Below are 17,429 nucleotides of genomic sequence, written 5' to 3' on the forward strand. Positions count from 1 at the left end.
GCAATAAAGGAACCGAACAGCATATCTGTTTATACCAGCAGGTTAGTCACTGAAATAAACTTTAAAAAAAATATTGCATTACAAAGAGGAAATGCTTATTTAAAGGAAACATAAATCCTACAAAAGGTCAGAAAGCCTCAACTTTACAAGTTCACATAAATCTCTGACTTTGCAGTTCAGAGCAGGTGTGCTCAGCTTTAATTAATGCTTTGGAGTTCTGGTTCAAACAAAATGTTATCATAGGTTCTTTTTTATCCCATGCACATATACTACCACATTTATAGATGGTTTGGGGAGGGCATCAGGCAGATCAAGAGAAAGTCAGCCACATGCTTGGTCTGTCTTCAGCCTGTTTAAACTTTCAGTTTGAAAATTTTATATGTAAGAGGAAAAAGAGAAATAAAGGGGAAAGCAAAGGCTCAGATAGAGTCCTCTTTGGCTGTCACATGTAAGTATGCATTGGTTAGCCCTTCGTAAGCTATGGCTTATTTGATGGGAAGGGCAACTTACTTGTTTTTCGTTTATTGGGAGGAAAGAAAGCAAGGGAAAAAAAGTCCATATGTGAAATGTGCTTCTACTGGTACTATGTTTAATCTAATGGTTTATTTGTTTATTCATTTGGTCATCATTTAGCCATTATTTATTTAGTGGCTACCTTGTACCAGGTAATGTTCAAAGCATTGGAGCTATAATAGGTCCAGTTTTAACCCTCACAGTGCTTATGATCTGAAAGGGGAACAGAGATAAGTAACAGGCAACTATAATAGAGTATGATAAGTGGGTTAAGTAGTGTGCTATGGGAGCACACTAAATGCAGATTTAGAGAGCATGGGACATCTAAGCTGAGACACAAGGATTTGTAGATGTTTGTCAAGAAATAGTGATAGCATGAAAACACTGGCAACATAAATAGGCATGTATCAGTGGAGGGACTCTTATGTGGGAATATCTAGAGTAAGAGTGATCATAGATTGTTGGAGGAACTAAAAGGGGCTTAATTTGGCTGGAGTAATTTGGATGACAGGGTAGGAGACCAGATGCTGGGGCTTGTAAGCCATGTTGAGGAATTTGGGCTTTATCTTGATAGCAGTGTAAAACCATTTCAGGCTTTTAGGAAGAGGATATCATGATCATACCTATATTTTAGAAAGATCACTTTGGCTCTATTATAAAATCTAGATATGAGGGTAGTAACAGTATTGGTAGTAGGGAAATGATTTGGTCTAGGGAAATGATGGTGAGAATGGAGAGACCTGGATCAAAGAATTAAAGTACATCTCAGACAGAATCAATAAGACTTGGTCATTGGGTATGGGGATGAGGGACAGAGATGAGTCAAGGATTTACCCAGGTCTCTGCCTTGGTGTGATTTGTTGGAATAAGGAATATAGATGAAACTGAAATGTGGGACTACATCAAAATAAAAAGCTTTTGCACAACAAAGGAAGCCATCAACAAAAGAAAAGGGCAACCTACTGAATGGGAAAAAATAATTGCCAATTATTTATCTGCTATGGTGTTAATATCCAAAATATATAAAGAACTCATACAACTCAATAGCATAAAAACAAACAATATGATTAAAAATGGGCAGAGTGTCTGAATAGACATTTTTCCAGAGAAGACATACAGATGGCCAACAGACACATGAAAGGATGCTCAACATCACTTATCATCAGGAAAATGCAAATCTAAACCACAATGAAATATTACTTCACACCTGTCAGAATGGCTAGTATCAAAAAGATAAGAAATAAGTAGTTGTTGGTGAAGATGTGGAGAAAAGGGAATCCTTGTGCACTGTTGGTGGGAATGTAAATTGGTGCAGCTATTATGAAAAACAGTATGGATGTTCCTCAAAAAATTAAAAATAGAGCTACCATATGCTCCAGCAATTGCATTTTTGGGCTTTTATCTGAAGAAATTGAAAACATTAACTTGAAAAGATATATGCACCCCTATGTACACCGAAGTGTTATTTGCAATAGTAAAGGTACAGAAACAACCTAAGTATCTGTTGATGGATGAATGGATAAAGAAAATGTGGTATGTATGTACAATGACATATTAGTTAGCCATAAAAAAGAATGAAATCTTGCCAATTGCAACAACATGGAGGGAACTTGAGAGCATTGTGCTAAGTGAAATACGTCAGACATGAAAAGACAAATATGTATGATTTCACTTGTGCAATCTAAAAAATTTTTTTTTAATGTTTTATTTTATTGTTATCTCTTTTAGAGAGGGAGAGAGAGGTGGGAGGAGGGGCAGAGGGAGAGAGAGAGAGAATCTCAAGCAGACTCCATACCCAGTGTGGAGCCTGATGTGAGGTTTGATCTTACAACCCTGAGATCATGACCTGAGCTAAAATCAAGAGTTGGATGCTTAACCGACTGAGCCACCCAGGTGCCCCTAAAATTTTTTTTTAAAACCCAAGCTAATACGTAAGAGAACAAATTAATTGTTGCCAGAGTGGTGGTTGGGGGATGGGTGAAATGGGTAGAGGGAGTCAAAAGGTACAAACTTCCAGTTATAAAATAAATAAATCATGGGATGTAATGTACAGAATGGTAACTATAGTTAACAATACTGCATTGCATATTTGAAAGTTGCTAAGAGAGTAAATCTTAAAGGTTCTCATCACAAGACAATAAAATTCTATAACTATGTATGGTGATGGATGCTAACTAGACTTATTGTGATGATCATTTCACAATATATACAGATATCAAATCATTATGTTGTATACCTGAAACTAATATAAGCATGTTAGTTATACCTCAATTAAAAAATTGAATAAAAAATAGCAAATATACTTTTATCAGAACTAACTCCACAGCAATTGTGCAAGACTGTTGAATCACAGATCTGTACCTCTGAAACAAATAACACATTATATGTTAAAAAAAAAAAAAAGAAGAAGATAGCAGGAGGGGAAGAATGAAGGGGGGAAATCGGAGGGGGAGATGAACCATGAGAGACTATGGACTCTGAGAAACAAACTGAGGGTTCTAGAGGGGAGGGGGGGAAGGATGGGTTAGCCCGGTGATGGGTATTAAAGAGGGCACGTACTGCATGGAGCACTGGGTGTTATATGCAAACAATGAATCATGGAACACTACATCAGAAACTAATGATGTAATGTATGGTGATTAACATAACATTAAAAAAAAAAAAAACTGACTCCATTGCCTAAAGGGAACAATATGTATATCCTAGCTTTCCCTGTTAGTCTAAGTTGCACTGACAATGCTTATATTTCATAGGGGCTTAGCATCATTATTTAGGAGAGTTTCTTTGCTGTAGTGAGATAGAATCTTAATTGAAAGGAAGCCTGATTTGCTCAGAGTCTTTATAGTTAAGTGCCTATTGTTGACATAGAACGCAAGAACTCAATGTACTTTAGAGAAGAGCTAGTTCAAAAATTTTTTAAAACTGATAATCAGTGTCCAATAAGAAACAAATGGCACACAGGGTATAAATGAAGACAGTTTAATAAAGAGACTATTTACAGAGATGCGAGTAGGGTCAGGGGAACCAACTAGGAAGAGTTCCCTTGTGAAACCAGAAGCTATCATACTTTAGGAGCTATGACTGTAGAGTAATGTTGCCAGAGATGCAATGAGGCAGTGAAAGAGGGAAGTGGGTAGGAATGGCAGTGAGTGGGAATGGGCAAGGGGAGTTATCCATAGAGGTCAGTCTTCTGGGGTACAGAGAAGTGTGAGAATGGAGGGGCAGAAAGGCAAACAGAGAATAACCAGCTTATCTGATAAGAAAGATAAGTCCCACAAGAGATCGGTGACTAATCTCTCCCAATTGATGAATAATCCCCTTCCAGTTATTATGTACATCCAGTAGTCCCCGTTAAATTGCAGATATTAATTACTGCAAATGAGATATGGTAAGTAGATATGGAATTTGTTAACTTATTAATAAATGAAATGTTATATGTCTGAAACCACTAAAACAAGATGGCTAGTCACCCAGAAATTCTGGAAGACCGAAATTATAAATGAGAAGGAAACTGGCAGAAGAGAATATGGTGTAATAAAAAGACCTATGAAATAGAAAAGGCTAGAGACTTCTGGTTTCAAGATGCCAGAACAAAGAACATATCTACTTTTTCTTTTCCCCACCCTCACTTGTTTTTCTTTTCTCAAAAAAACCATCCCCAAACAATAGGGAAAGCAAGAAAATGGAGGCATAGGTTTCATCTTTGGTAAATCAAGGAGACATAAATAACCTTAAACGACAAGATACAAAGATGGAAAATAGGTGGAAGGATGGTGCATGACTTAGCAGAGTAAAGAAAGGTCAGAGCCAAGTGCTGTGGAAGGAAGTACAGATGGAAGGCAAGTTGATTCACAGCTGTCTGGAAAGGCTTAGGAATTAGAGGCACCCAGTACCATAGAAAGTAGGGTGACATGGTGGGTGGGAATCTATTTGAAAGCTTTTATGAGGAGAAGATAGACCTTCAGAGCCTACTCTTAACCCCCTAAGCAAGGAGACCATTTCCCCCCACTTTTGCAGGAATCTCTGGAGAAACAGAGATAGTCTGGCAACACTGAGCACTGAGAAAGGCAGGATGAGAATAGAATTGAAAACTGGAGGATTAAAGGACATTCTACATCTGAACAGTGAAATTCCCAACTCCCTTCCTGTTCTCAGCTCTAGTATACCGGCAGCCACATTCCACATCCCACTAGGAATACTGGAAGATCCTTCTCAGAAGAAATGGAACCATCCTGGAGAAGAGACCTATAGATATTGATATTTGGTGACTTTCTCCCACAAAAATTCTCCAGCTACTCTATGACCCGATTACAGGCCCACTTACAAATAACCTTTCTAGTGATTCACTCTTAAATACGATAGGGTATCAAAAGATAATCAGACTTTGGAAGAAAGCCTCCAACATGAAGCACACAAACAACCAAAGAAACAAAAATTAAAAAAGGTACTCAGAGAAAACAGAGACAATGCTGAGAGCAGAAGAATGCTTCAAAGAAGCCATGATATCCTCAGAGAGATAAAAATAAAATGTTGAAGAAAGAACAGAGTTTCGTTTTTTGAAAAGGACCAAACAATAAGAGCTTTTGAATATTAAAAATATGATAGCTAAAACAGAAGTTTCAGTAAAAGGATTGGAAGAACTCTCTGATAAAGTATGGAAAAAAAGAGAGGGACAATAAGAGAGAGAAATATAGGAAAATTTGTAGATCAGTTCCAGAAATTCTGTATCCAGCTAGTAAGGAGAAAAAGAGAAAAGAGTCATTAGAAAACTATATTTAAAAAAAAAATATTTCTCTAAAGTGAAAAATGAATTTTCAAATTGAAAGGTGCTCATTGGGTGTTCAGCATAATTAATGAAAATAAACAATTTTTTGTTTTAATTTTTAAATTTTTTTTTACAAATTAAAAAAATAAAGAGAAAAAACAAATCAAAGTACATCATCTGGGAACCTTGAAACTTGAATGTTAATAGAAAACACACTAACGGCTGATTGAGAAAAGAGGAGAGAAGAGAAAAGAAGGGAATGAAAATTTATCAAAAATAGTTTTGGAAGATAGAAGGCAACAGAGTAATATAATGAATTATAATCTTTTGAGTTATAATCTTCAAAATATAAATGAATTCTAGCTTAGAATAAATGAATTGATCAAGTATAAAGATAGAATAAAACATTCTCAGACATGCAGCATAAAAGTCTATAGAAGGTAATCCACCAAAACTAGGGAATAAACCAAGAAAGATGACATGGGAACTAGGAAATGGTAAATCCAATACAGGAGAGAGGAGTTGGGTATTTATAGAACATTGGTTAAGGGAAAACCCAACATAACACCCATGACACCCAGAAGCTTAGGGAACAGTACAGATTAGAACCAGAAGAGGGAGGGAAAAAATGGAATTGATAAATATTATCAGGAAAACAATAACAACAACAACAACAAGTGGTATATCTGACATGTTTGACCATATGGAAAAATGGATTGAGAATGATTTTACAGAGTTATTGTAGGGAATAGGAAGGCTTAGCTGGACATGCAAATACAACTAAGCAAATGAGGAAATTAGGCAATTATTAAATATAGGAAAAACACAAAAAAATGTTCCAGAAAGGAAATCAATAATTTTTCATGACTTGGCTCATAACACTAGTCTCAATTATAAATACACTGAATACTGATTTAACCAAAAATTTTGGCATAAATTTTTATGGAGGAGCCATTTTAACGGAGACTAAGGAGTGAGCACAAAAGGGAGGTAGGGAAAGGAGAGTCTAAGAGAGCTAAAATCCTTACTGACCCTAATATGAAGGCTGTAGATAAAGTTTAAAATGGAATAATGAGGAGCTAGCATTTTACTCAGCTTTTTTGATAATTTAAAGCAAGAGCTAAGAGTGGAAAGTGTTTGACTCTGGGCATGCTGCATTGGGGATGGGGGTGTGAGCAGGAGAGTTATGGACTGCTTTTGTTTTAAGCCTTGTAGCTCCTTTGATTTTTTAGGTTATGTGCATATATCCCTTCTGCGAAAGTAAAAATTAACTAAGAATAAAGAAAAAGATGGCGAGAAGGGGTGAATGGAATGAAAAGGTAAGGGGGGGAGAACTGGAGGGTGGACATGAAGATGCAGGAAGGGATTCAAGGCATCATAGTTAGAGATTAAGAACAGATGAGCTGTTGGGGCAAGACCAAATCAGAACAGCTGAGGGAGAACCTTGCTGATGGGTTTTGGGTGAAAGGATCCAAGAAAATACAGGCAACTTCCACTTAACATGAGTCCATTCCAAAACTCAGTTGTTCTGCAAAAAATCATAGGCCTAATTCTTATTATTTTAAATAGGAGAAATTATAATGCATTACTCCTCAACTCAGAACCTCTACCTAATTTCCTACAATGTTACAAAAACACAGTAAAAATTCCTCTATGTAAGTAACACAGAAATACAATGAAAAATAGGTAAAACAATATTCTAGAACACGAAACAATTAATTTGGTTGTTAAGAAGCAGTTACTTTACACAAAATAAGTTCTTTGAATAATTAAAATAGACTACATTTTGAAAACAAAAAACAAAACAAAACAAAAAAAGAAGCAGTTACTTTACTTAGTAGTACATTGTATGTCTTCTCTGAGGACACCTGGTAACCCAGTATTCTGTACACTTATTTTGTTAACAATGTTGTTTTTAAGCTTAAGGGTGTAAAAAAAAAAAAAAAAAAAAAAAAATATATATATATATATATATATATATATATATATATATATATATTACATAAACACCTTTCAAAAAGTGTTGTATTGAAAGATATATATAGTCTATGAAGTTTGAGTATCAAAAGCCAAGTGTTCTATCAGGAAAATGTGAGGCGGTGAGACATTCTGTAAAGTATGCCTATACTTTTTTAGCTCAGGATTCAAGTTTCTCTAGACTTGTGTTCAGTTTCTGTCTTTCTTGAATTGTCCTTGGAGGCCAAGAGTGAAAGACCAAGTTCCTTTTAAGGATCTTAGATTAGAGATAGGGGGCTGGCTTGGGAAACAGGTTGCAACTCTGGAGGCTAGCCTTGGATAGTAAGGTGTGTTAGGTGGACTTCTACCCACAAATTCTTCCCTCTGCTGAGGTGGGATGGGGTGGGGTAGGGTGTAGACTCTGAATTCAGGAGATGCCAGACTGAGTAAGTGATGTTCAGAAGACCCACTCTGGAGGAGTGAGGGGTATAATAGAAGAAATATAGGGCTGAACTACATCCTCATGTTAAAATCTAAGGAGGAGAAACCCCCTAAGTCTGTGGTTGATGAGGGCTGAAATGATCAGCAGGGAGCTATGGGGTTGGAGGGCATTCTATGCACAGTTATCTTTTGGCATTTGTCAAAAATACAATTCATGTGATGTAACCTGGAATATGGATTGGGCATAAAACTTTCCCTTGAGAGTTGCTGTCCACTGAGGAAACTGGAGAAGCTCATGGTTAGGCATCAAGAATCCTGTTTGTTATTGGGAAGCTTGGAATGTAACAGGAATAACACTGGATTTATGAGGGTGTGCTTCCCAGAGAAGATAGGCTTTTCATCCACAGTATAAACTTCCTATCCGAAGTCTTGGAAATAGCATTCGGTGACATTTACTGAACACCTACCAAGTGCTAGGCATTGTTCTAGGAACCAGGGATACAGCTGTGAATAAAGTCGGTGAAGCCCCTGCTTTCATGGGACTTACGTGCTGGTGTATGTGGTGATAGTCGGAGATAATGAATAACTAAATAAATACAGAATATCAGCCAGGGCTATGAAGAAAAATAGGCTGTAGTGAGGGGAAGTTGCTATTTTAGGTGAGGAGTCAGAAGTCCTTTTTAAGGAGGAGCCATTTTAACAGAGACTAAGGAGTAAGCACAAAAGGGAAGCAGAAGGAACAGCACATCCAAAAGCCCTAAAGCTAAAGCATGTTCATCATGTCCTAGGAATAGCAGAGGCCAGGGTGGGGCAGTGTGGTGAGAGGGCAGGGTGGTGGGAGGTAAGCTGAAGAGTGCTGCCCAGAGGCCACATTACCACATTGTGTAGAGTCTTCTTTGGATTTCATTCCAAGTATAATAGAAGGCCTTTGGAGGGCTGTGAGCTGAGGTGTCAAGATGTGATTCATGTTGCTTTGAGTTTCTTGCAGTTGGAAGTAGTATGCTGTACCTTATACTGACCAGGGAGAAAATAATCTGTAAGATAAACAAAAAGAAAAGGAAAGAAATGGTCAATGCCCTTATGGAACTTAAATGCACATAGTGGGGTACTAACAGAAGACTTATTAATTGAGCATTTAGCTCATACAAGGTATGAGGTATTTTATGTGTAAATGGAGAACAGGGTTATAAGAATGGCTACTTGGTGTCGTTAAATGGGGAAGTTTTCAAATAAGTGGTAAGTTCTAAAATAGCAAGGGGAGGCTGTGTCTTGACACAGTCCTGGGAGGGGCCTGGGGCATTTCAGGCAGAGTGAACCTTTAAGTGTATTATAACAGTTCTCTGAGCCAGACTGATTAAAATGTGTCAGCCAAGGCCTAGAAATTCCTATGCTGCCTCATGACATTCCTTTTCAAAATTTGATGTGATGTCATACAACTCTTCTAGTTGTTTAAGTCCCTCAACAGGTTTAGGTAACTTAATTTCAGGGGCAAGTTAATTGTATAGACAGGGATTGATCCTCTTTCAGAGGAGTGTTTTGGTGTTTGAAATCCATACTGTACAAGGGATCTTTGAGGTTCAGAAGCAGAGTAAGTGAATTGCTCAACATTTTGTGCCAGATATGTCCAAGTTTTTATTTCCTGAGTTTCCCTGAGAAAATTTAAGGATATATTTTTCTCTGCATATAGCTACATTTGAGTTAAATATTTCTTGGCCTTCAGAATGAGATCTTGTCCTTAAAAAGTAAAGATAAGGTCTACATGAAAATGAAAAGAATCTCACAATTACACAGAAGTTTAAACACTGATGAGAATGTTTTAGTAGCAGTTTGCTACATGATGTAAGAACAATCAGAAAACAGTTTGCACTGTCACTAAAATTATGTTTAGAAGTCCATTGAAGGATGTTGTTTCAGTTTGCATAGAATAACAAAACCTCATCCATATAATGGTTAAGGAAAATAGTAGTTTAAAACATTCCAGCCAGATGTGGACTGCTAATGAACTACAGCGGCATGGACTCTAAGAAGACGGTAAATCCAGAATATAATCTTTTGAAAAGAATCTTAATTAAGTGTTGGACATGGACTAAAGCCATGTGCTCACTGGTACGAAAACCAGGAGGGCTGAGCATTAGCACTGGGGTGGCCTGTGTTTAAAAATGTTTGAAATTTTAAGTTAATATTGTTAATACGTAAATATAAAACCATTCACATAGTTTTATCAATAAAAAAGAACCAAGTTTCTTTCAGTTAGGTGGCATTGTATTTGTATCTCTCATTATATTCTTTTTTAGGAGTAGGATTGGAGACTGAATCATTTATTTAATGATTTTGAGTAATTTGGATTCACTTGGATGCTGTGACTAAGCAATTTGCAGATTAGAAGCCTTGCTTTGCAGAGGTGGTTTCCTTTTTTTCCATTTCCTTTACTAGGCTAAATACATGTTTACCTTTAGCATAAATTAAGGCAAACAAGACAAATTAGGGAGCAACAGATTGGAGGAATATGGTTCACTGTTTCCGAGTGGCTTCAAATGAAACCACTGTTGCTGAAAATTCATGCATATGCCTTGGTTGTGTTTGAACTTTTGCTGTGATCTGTAGATCCTTATCATTATTAGGTCACTATGTTTCAAGGCCTCCAAACTTTGACTTGTACCCAGGAATAAGTTAAATGTTATCTAGTATTTAAAGAATCAACTGGGACAATCCCCATGATATTAAGTATACCACATATGTGTATAGTCCTTACCTACTACATTTACTGTATGCAGAGAAAATAACTAAAAGATGAACATACAAGTTCATTTCTTTTTAACTGTATAATATTTCACTGTGTGGATATTACATAGTTTATCCATTCACCTACTGAAGGACATCTTGCTTGCTTTCAAGTTTTGCCAATTATGAATAAAGCAGCTATAAACATCTGTGTGCAGGTTTTTGTGTGGACATAAGTTTCAACTCCTTTGGGTAAATTACAAGGAGTGTGATTGCTTAAATGTATGAAAAGAATATGTTAAAATTTTGAAAGAAACTGTCACACTGTCTTTCAAAGTGGCTGTATCATTTTGCGTTCCCACTAGCAATGAATGAGAGTTCCTGTTGCTCCACATTCTTACCAGCATTTGGAGTTCTGGATTTTGGCCATTTTAATAGGTGTGTACTAATCTCGTTTTAATTTGCATTTTCCCAATGACATATTGATGTGGAGCATCTTTTCATATGCTTATTTGCCAATTGTATATCTTCTTTGGTGAGGTGTCTCTTAAGGTCTTTGGCTCATTTCTTAAACAGGTTGTTATTTCATATTGTTAAGTTTTAAGAGTTCTTTGTATATTTTGGTTAACAGTCCTTTATCAAATATATCTTTTGCAAATATTTTCTTCCAGACGGTGACTTCTCTTTTTATTCTCTTGATATCATCTTTTGTGGAGCAGAAATGTTTAAATTTTTTTTTCCAAGATTTTATTTATTTTTTTGACAGAGAGAGAGAGATAGCGAGAGAGGGAGCACAAGCAGGGGGAGTAGGACAGGGAGAAGCAGGCTTCCTGCCAAGCAGGGAGCCCGATGCGGGACTCAATCCCAGGACCCTGGGACCATGACCTGAGCCGAAGGCAGACGCTTAACGACTGAGCCACCCAGGTGCCCGGGAAATGTTTAATTTTAATGAAATCCAGATTATTAATTCTTTCTTTTATGGACTGTGCCTTATCTTAGAAGTCATTGTCAAGCCCTAAGTCACCTAGGTTTTCTTCTATGTCATCTTCTAGGAGTTTTATAGTTTTGTTTTACATTTAGGTCTGTGATCCATTTTGGTTTAATTTTTGTAAAGGTGTAAGGTCTGTGTTTAGATTCATTTTTTTTTTGCATATGGATGCCCAGTTGTTCCAGTACTGTTTCTTGAAAAGACTATCTTTGCTCCATTGTATTGCTTTTGCTCCTTTGTCAAAGATCAGGCTATATTTATATGGATTTCTGGACTCTCTATTCTGTCCCATTGATCTAATTGTCTGTTCTTTTCTGAATACCAAACTGTCTTGATTACTGTAGCCATATAGTAAGTCTTGAAGTTGGAAAGTGTCAGTCCTCCAACTTTATTCTTTTTTTAAAAATTTTTTTAAATTAACATATAATGTATTATTTGTTTCAGGGGTGTAGGTCTGTGATTCATCAGTCTTACGCAATTCACAGCGCTCACTATAGTACATACCCTCCCAATGTCCATCACCCAGCCACCCCATCCCTCCCACGCCCCTCCACTCCAGCAACCCTCAGTTTGTTTTCTGAGATTAAGAGTCTCTTGTGGTTTGTCTCCCTCTCTGGTTTTGTCTTGCTTCATTTTCCCCTCCTCTCCCCTATGATCCTCTGCCTTGTTTCTCAAATTCCTCCTATCAGTGAGATAATATGATACTTGTCTTTCTCTAATTGACTTATTTCTTCTCCTTTCATATTGTGTTGCTATTCTGGGTGTTTTGCCATATAAACTTTAGAATCCAATGATAATCACAAAATAACTTGCTGGGATTTTGGTTGGGATTGATTGCATTGAATCTATAGATCAAGTTGGGAAAAATTAACATCTTAACAATATTGAGTTTTCCTCTCCATGAACATAGGATATCTCTCCATTTAGTTCTTTGATTTCATTTGAGTTTTATAGTTTTCCTTGTATAAATCTTGTACATATTTTATTTAATTTATACTTAAGTATTTCATTTTTTTAGGTGCTAATATAAATGGTATTATATTTTAAATTTCAAGTTCCACTTGTTTATTGCTAGTATATAGGGAAGTGATTGATTTTGTATATTAATCTAGTATGTTACAACCTTGTTATAATTGCTTGCTAGTTCATTTTTGTTAATTCCTTTGGATTTTCTACATAGATAATTATGTCATCTGCCAACAAAGACAGTTTTATTTCTTCTTTGTTTTATTGCACTAACTAGGACTTCCACAATTATGTTGAAAAGCAGTGGTGATGGGGGACATTCTTGCCTTGTTCCTGATCATTTTACCTTTTGAAATTCATTGTCAAATTGTCATCTAGAAAGATTTTATCAATTAATATGCAGCAACATTACATGAGAGTCCATTTCCCCACAGCCTTGCCAACACTTTGTCAATCTTTAAAATAATTTCCAATCTGATAGATTCTGTCTTGGGCATATCTTTGATGATTAGACAGTTTAAACGTCTTTTCCATGTTTTTTATTGGTCATTTGCATTTTTTGGACTTTGTTATATATCTACTCAGTTTATATTACTCCATAAGAACTCTATATATTAAGTATTCATGTATTATATGTTGCAAACATCCACCCCTTTACTAACCAATTTTCTATTTGACTTCTTTTAAACTAATAATTGTGGTCTTTTTTTTTTTTTAAGTAAGCTTGATGTCCATTATGGGGCTTGAACTCATGACCCTAAGATCAAGAGTTGCATGCTCCACTGACTGAGCCACCCAGGTGCCCCAAACTAATAATTTTGTATTTGCTTTTTTAAAAAATGTTTTATTTATTTATTTATTAGAGAGAGGGAGAGAGAGAAAATGAGCAGGGGGGAGGGGCAGAGGGAGAGGGACAAGCAGACTCTCCCACTGAGCAGGGAGCCCATGCAGGACTTGATCCCAGGACCCTGGGATCATGACCTGAGCCAAAGGCAGACACTTAACCAACTGAGCCACCCAGGCGCCCTAAACTAATAATTTTGAAGGAAAAGTCACGTTGGTCATATTTAAGTAAACACATAGGATGGGATCATTGTATATACATTTACTTTTATCTTCCTTGAGTTGAAAATACTGTATACCCTTTCATTTCATTTTGAAGTGAAGTACTTGGACACAAAGTAGCCTGACAGCAGGGATTTTTTTTTTTTTTTTTAATTAGGATTTCTCAGGAATAAGCCACCTGCTTCATTAAATATACCCCAGCGCTCTCGGATTTACCACGTTTGACATAGTGTCTTTAGAAGCTTACTCAGAGGAACTAAAATTGTAACTGATTTGTATTGTAAGCAGGAGTATTTTCCAAATAGCATTTGTGCAGTAAGATATATACTTTTGAATTGTGAATAATGCAATTCACATCTGTTTCGCCCTTGGAGAAAAGCAAAGAACTTTACACTCATCCTTTGCCAGGCCACTTAACTCTGTAAAGTAAGGTGCAATTGCCAGCTTCATGAAACAGTCTTGCCTCTCAGACTTCTCAGAGCCTTGCTCCAGGATTATGTATTTGTACTTTATGTTATATCAAAGGGATATGGCAGGTTTTACTTTTAGAACATGTTAATGTTACTTCTACTTCCCCTTTTAGACCCTTAAGGTCTAAAAACAACAACAACAACAACAACAGCAGCAGCAGCAGCAGCAGCACCAACACAACAAAACTGTTTGGAGGTCACAGTCATTATGTGGGTGGGCCCAGATTCATTCAGCCCTTTTAGGGCTTAGGCGAGGCACTGGTAATTGACAATGGAGATTCCTTTTTTTTTTTTTTTTAAGATTATTTATTTATTTATTCGACAGAGAGCACAAGTAGGCAGAGTGGCAGGCAGAGGGAGAGGGAGAAGCAGGCTCTCCGCTGAGCAGGGAGCCGGACGTGGGGCTCGATCCCAGGACCCTAGGATCATGACCTGAGCCGAAGGCAGACGCTTAACGACTGAGCCACCCAGGCGCCCCTGGAGATTCCTTTTTAATTTTAAAGGACATATAAATCCACTGAGAATAAAAGAAGGGCAGCCAGTCTGGCAAATGGTAAATAACCTTAAAAACTTTTCTCTCTCTCTGGAGAAAGAGATGATTGTATCATTTTCTTATGAGCAACTTTATACTGCCTGGCATAAAGGAGACAATTAGTTGGGTTGGATTAAATTAGTGAGTTATCACCTGCCATCATCTGCATAATAGCCATTTCCCCCTGTTTTTAGTATTGTATTTGGATGAGTTAAAGAAAAACATAAAATGAATGATTTGTTCCAAAGACAGCAGTATCTTCTTCTAGGAGAATACATTTATTTTTATTCTGAGAGTATGGGACTGAAAAACAGACCTGGGTCTGAATTCTGGTACTGCTACTCTCTAGCTTTATGGCTGAGGGGAAGTCTGTCTCTGGGTCTCAGTTTCCTCACTAGTAAAGTAAGTGAATTTAGACCCCTAAATCTTTGAGGCCCCTTCTAGCACTAAGATTATGTGATCTAAGAGGTAAAGCAATTCTTAAGACCATCAATTTTTGAGGAGTTGTTTAATAATAATTAAACTCTTGCTTATACTGTATCTAAATCTTCTAATGGATTTTTCAAGACTCTAGATCCTAGTGACAAGAAAATCACTATTGGAAATAAAACCCAAATCTTGGGAAAGCTATATCCAAACTTTTGTATACTGCTGTCTTAGGTACTTGTTATAGTGTAATAATGTAATATGACTGTGGTTGTATTGCTGATTGACAGTTCCATACCCTGGGATGGCATGGGGCGGGGGATGGGGGGACTGTTGCCTTTCTTTTTACTTTTTTTTTTTTTTAGTTATGTTTCTCATAATTACTTTGTTTAATAACTGGCAATCAGGAATTTATTGAATAAAATAAACTTTTGTAATCTCAATGTCCACTAGATGGAGATACTGAGGTAACCAAGGTCTTGAACTGACCACATATATTTTTACTTTGGATAGTTTGCTCTTACTTTTAATTAAAATAAATGAAATAGTAAAAAAAGGAAAAGAAAGAGAAAAGAACAAAAAAAGTGAGGATGAGAACTGAGAGTGAAATTCAGCTTTCCATGACTACAAGGAAGGATTCAGATACACCATAAAGCATTGTGAAGCATTTCAAAGCTGTACTGCATATTTCCTGCCATTAAAACTAAGTGCATCGATCTAATTTGCAAATACCCACACCCCTTGAAATGATTGTGTTTAATTTACTATCTTTGAAAAATCTAATAAAAACTCATAAGAAAGTTTCATTTATCAAGTTTTCCTGTTTCTCAAGTTTAATTTCTAGATTTAGTATTTATAGACATAATTTTTATTTTTCTCTTTTGAGTATTTTTTTACTATTAAATTTTTAGTAGCTCACTCTTAAAAGCATATTGAGCAATTTATAAGTATTACTTTTTCAGAGTTGGGATGCATTTTATTTTTTATTTTTTATTTTTTTTAAAGATTTTATTTATTTATTTGAGAGAGAGAATGAGATAGAGAGAGCATGAGGGGGGGAGGGTCAGAGAGAGAAGCAGACTCCCTGCTGAGCAGGGAGCCCGACGTGGGACTCGATCCCAGGACTCCAGGATCATGACCCGAGCCGAAGGCAGTCGCTTAACCAACTGAGCCACCCAGGCGCCCTGGGATGCATTTTAGTAAGTATACTGTGACTTTTTCTAACACAGTTATTCTAAGGCCTTTGATGATTATAAAAGCAAGAGGCTGGGGTCAAGTCCTAGGTGAAAATGCTAGGAGTGAGGCTATAAAACTAATATATTTATGGAACATTTTAGTGAAGCCAGTAGGCAGTGAATAATAGAGGCATATAAAAATAATTTAATGATACTTATCCAGGTGTGCCCAAAATGATCAAGACAAAGAGTATTTTACAAATTAAATTTTCCTTGGTTACTGAGTATACCAGGTACTTTATTTTTTCTTCAAGATTTATTTATTCATTTTAGAGAAAGAGAGAGAGAGTGCGACAGTGGGGAGAGGGACAGAGAGAGAAGGAAAGGGGAAGCAGATTCCCACTGAGTGCAGAGCCCAGTGCATGGTAGGGCTTAATTCCAAGATCCTAAGATCAGACCCCAAGATCACAACCTGAGCAGAAACCAAGAGTCAGACACCCAACCAAATGAGCCACCCAGGCACTCCTACCAGACACTTAAGAGGTACTATTGGAGATTATTTAGAATTTGGATGAATGGATGTAATTCCTTATTTTAATAGTATCTGAATTGGTAAGGGAGCAGACGATAGAAAATTAATTTGGCCTGATCATAAATACTGAAGGATGGCATTAAAAGATGATTTTAGCTCAGCCTCCTACAGGATGTTATGGTACGAAGAGCATGTCCTTTAGATTCAGCAAGACCTTGGACTCCTAGGTCATATCCTCAAGAGCTGTGTGATTTGGCGCATTACTTAATCTCTCTGTTTCTTTGTCTGTAAAATTAGGATCATAATATTTACCCAGTAAAGTTGTTGTGAAAATTAGAGTAATTATATAAAGTACAACACCTAAGTCATAGTAAGTGGTAAGGATCATTACTGTCATCCTCACTTTATAATAATAATGATGATGATGATGATAGTAATAATCTATAATTCTCATTTAAATTAACAAAATATAGATTTTCTCTACAGGGGAGAATCTCTGGAAAATGGTTAGGCTAGTGTTACTGGAAGTCTTTTTATTTTCCTTTTAACTCGGAGGTTCAGGGACACCATGAACCCCAAATGGGTTAGGGTAGTAAAAAGAACCTTACTTTTCATTCCTTTATTTAACAGTGTTTATTCAACCAGGCACTCTTCTAGAATTGGGGCTGGAAAAGTAAAGTAGATAAGGAGCTTATATTCTAGAAGGTAGAGACAGATATAAGAAATAAGTAAATGGGCAAGATACTTTCACATAGGGTTAACTTCTATAAGGAGAATGAAGTCTGGCAAAGATGGAGAATGACTTGGAGAAGGGCTACTTTAGGTTATGTGATTAGTACAAAGAATCAAAGTAAGAGAGGTGAGGAAGAGAAAAAATTA

The 17,429-nt window shown here is 36.6% G+C and overlaps 1 protein-coding gene across 3 annotated transcripts in view; it reads left to right on the forward strand.

The window, feature by feature from the left end:
* Positions 1-17,429, forward strand: part of GALK2 (galactokinase 2) — a 119,609-nt gene that overhangs the window by 37,528 nt on the left and 64,652 nt on the right. The window lies entirely within an intron of this gene.

Source organism: Phoca vitulina, unplaced genomic scaffold (assembly GCF_004348235.1).
Source record: "Phoca vitulina isolate PV1807 unplaced genomic scaffold, GSC_HSeal_1.0 scaffold20, whole genome shotgun sequence".
Classification (NCBI taxonomy): domain Eukaryota; kingdom Metazoa; phylum Chordata; class Mammalia; order Carnivora; family Phocidae; genus Phoca; species Phoca vitulina.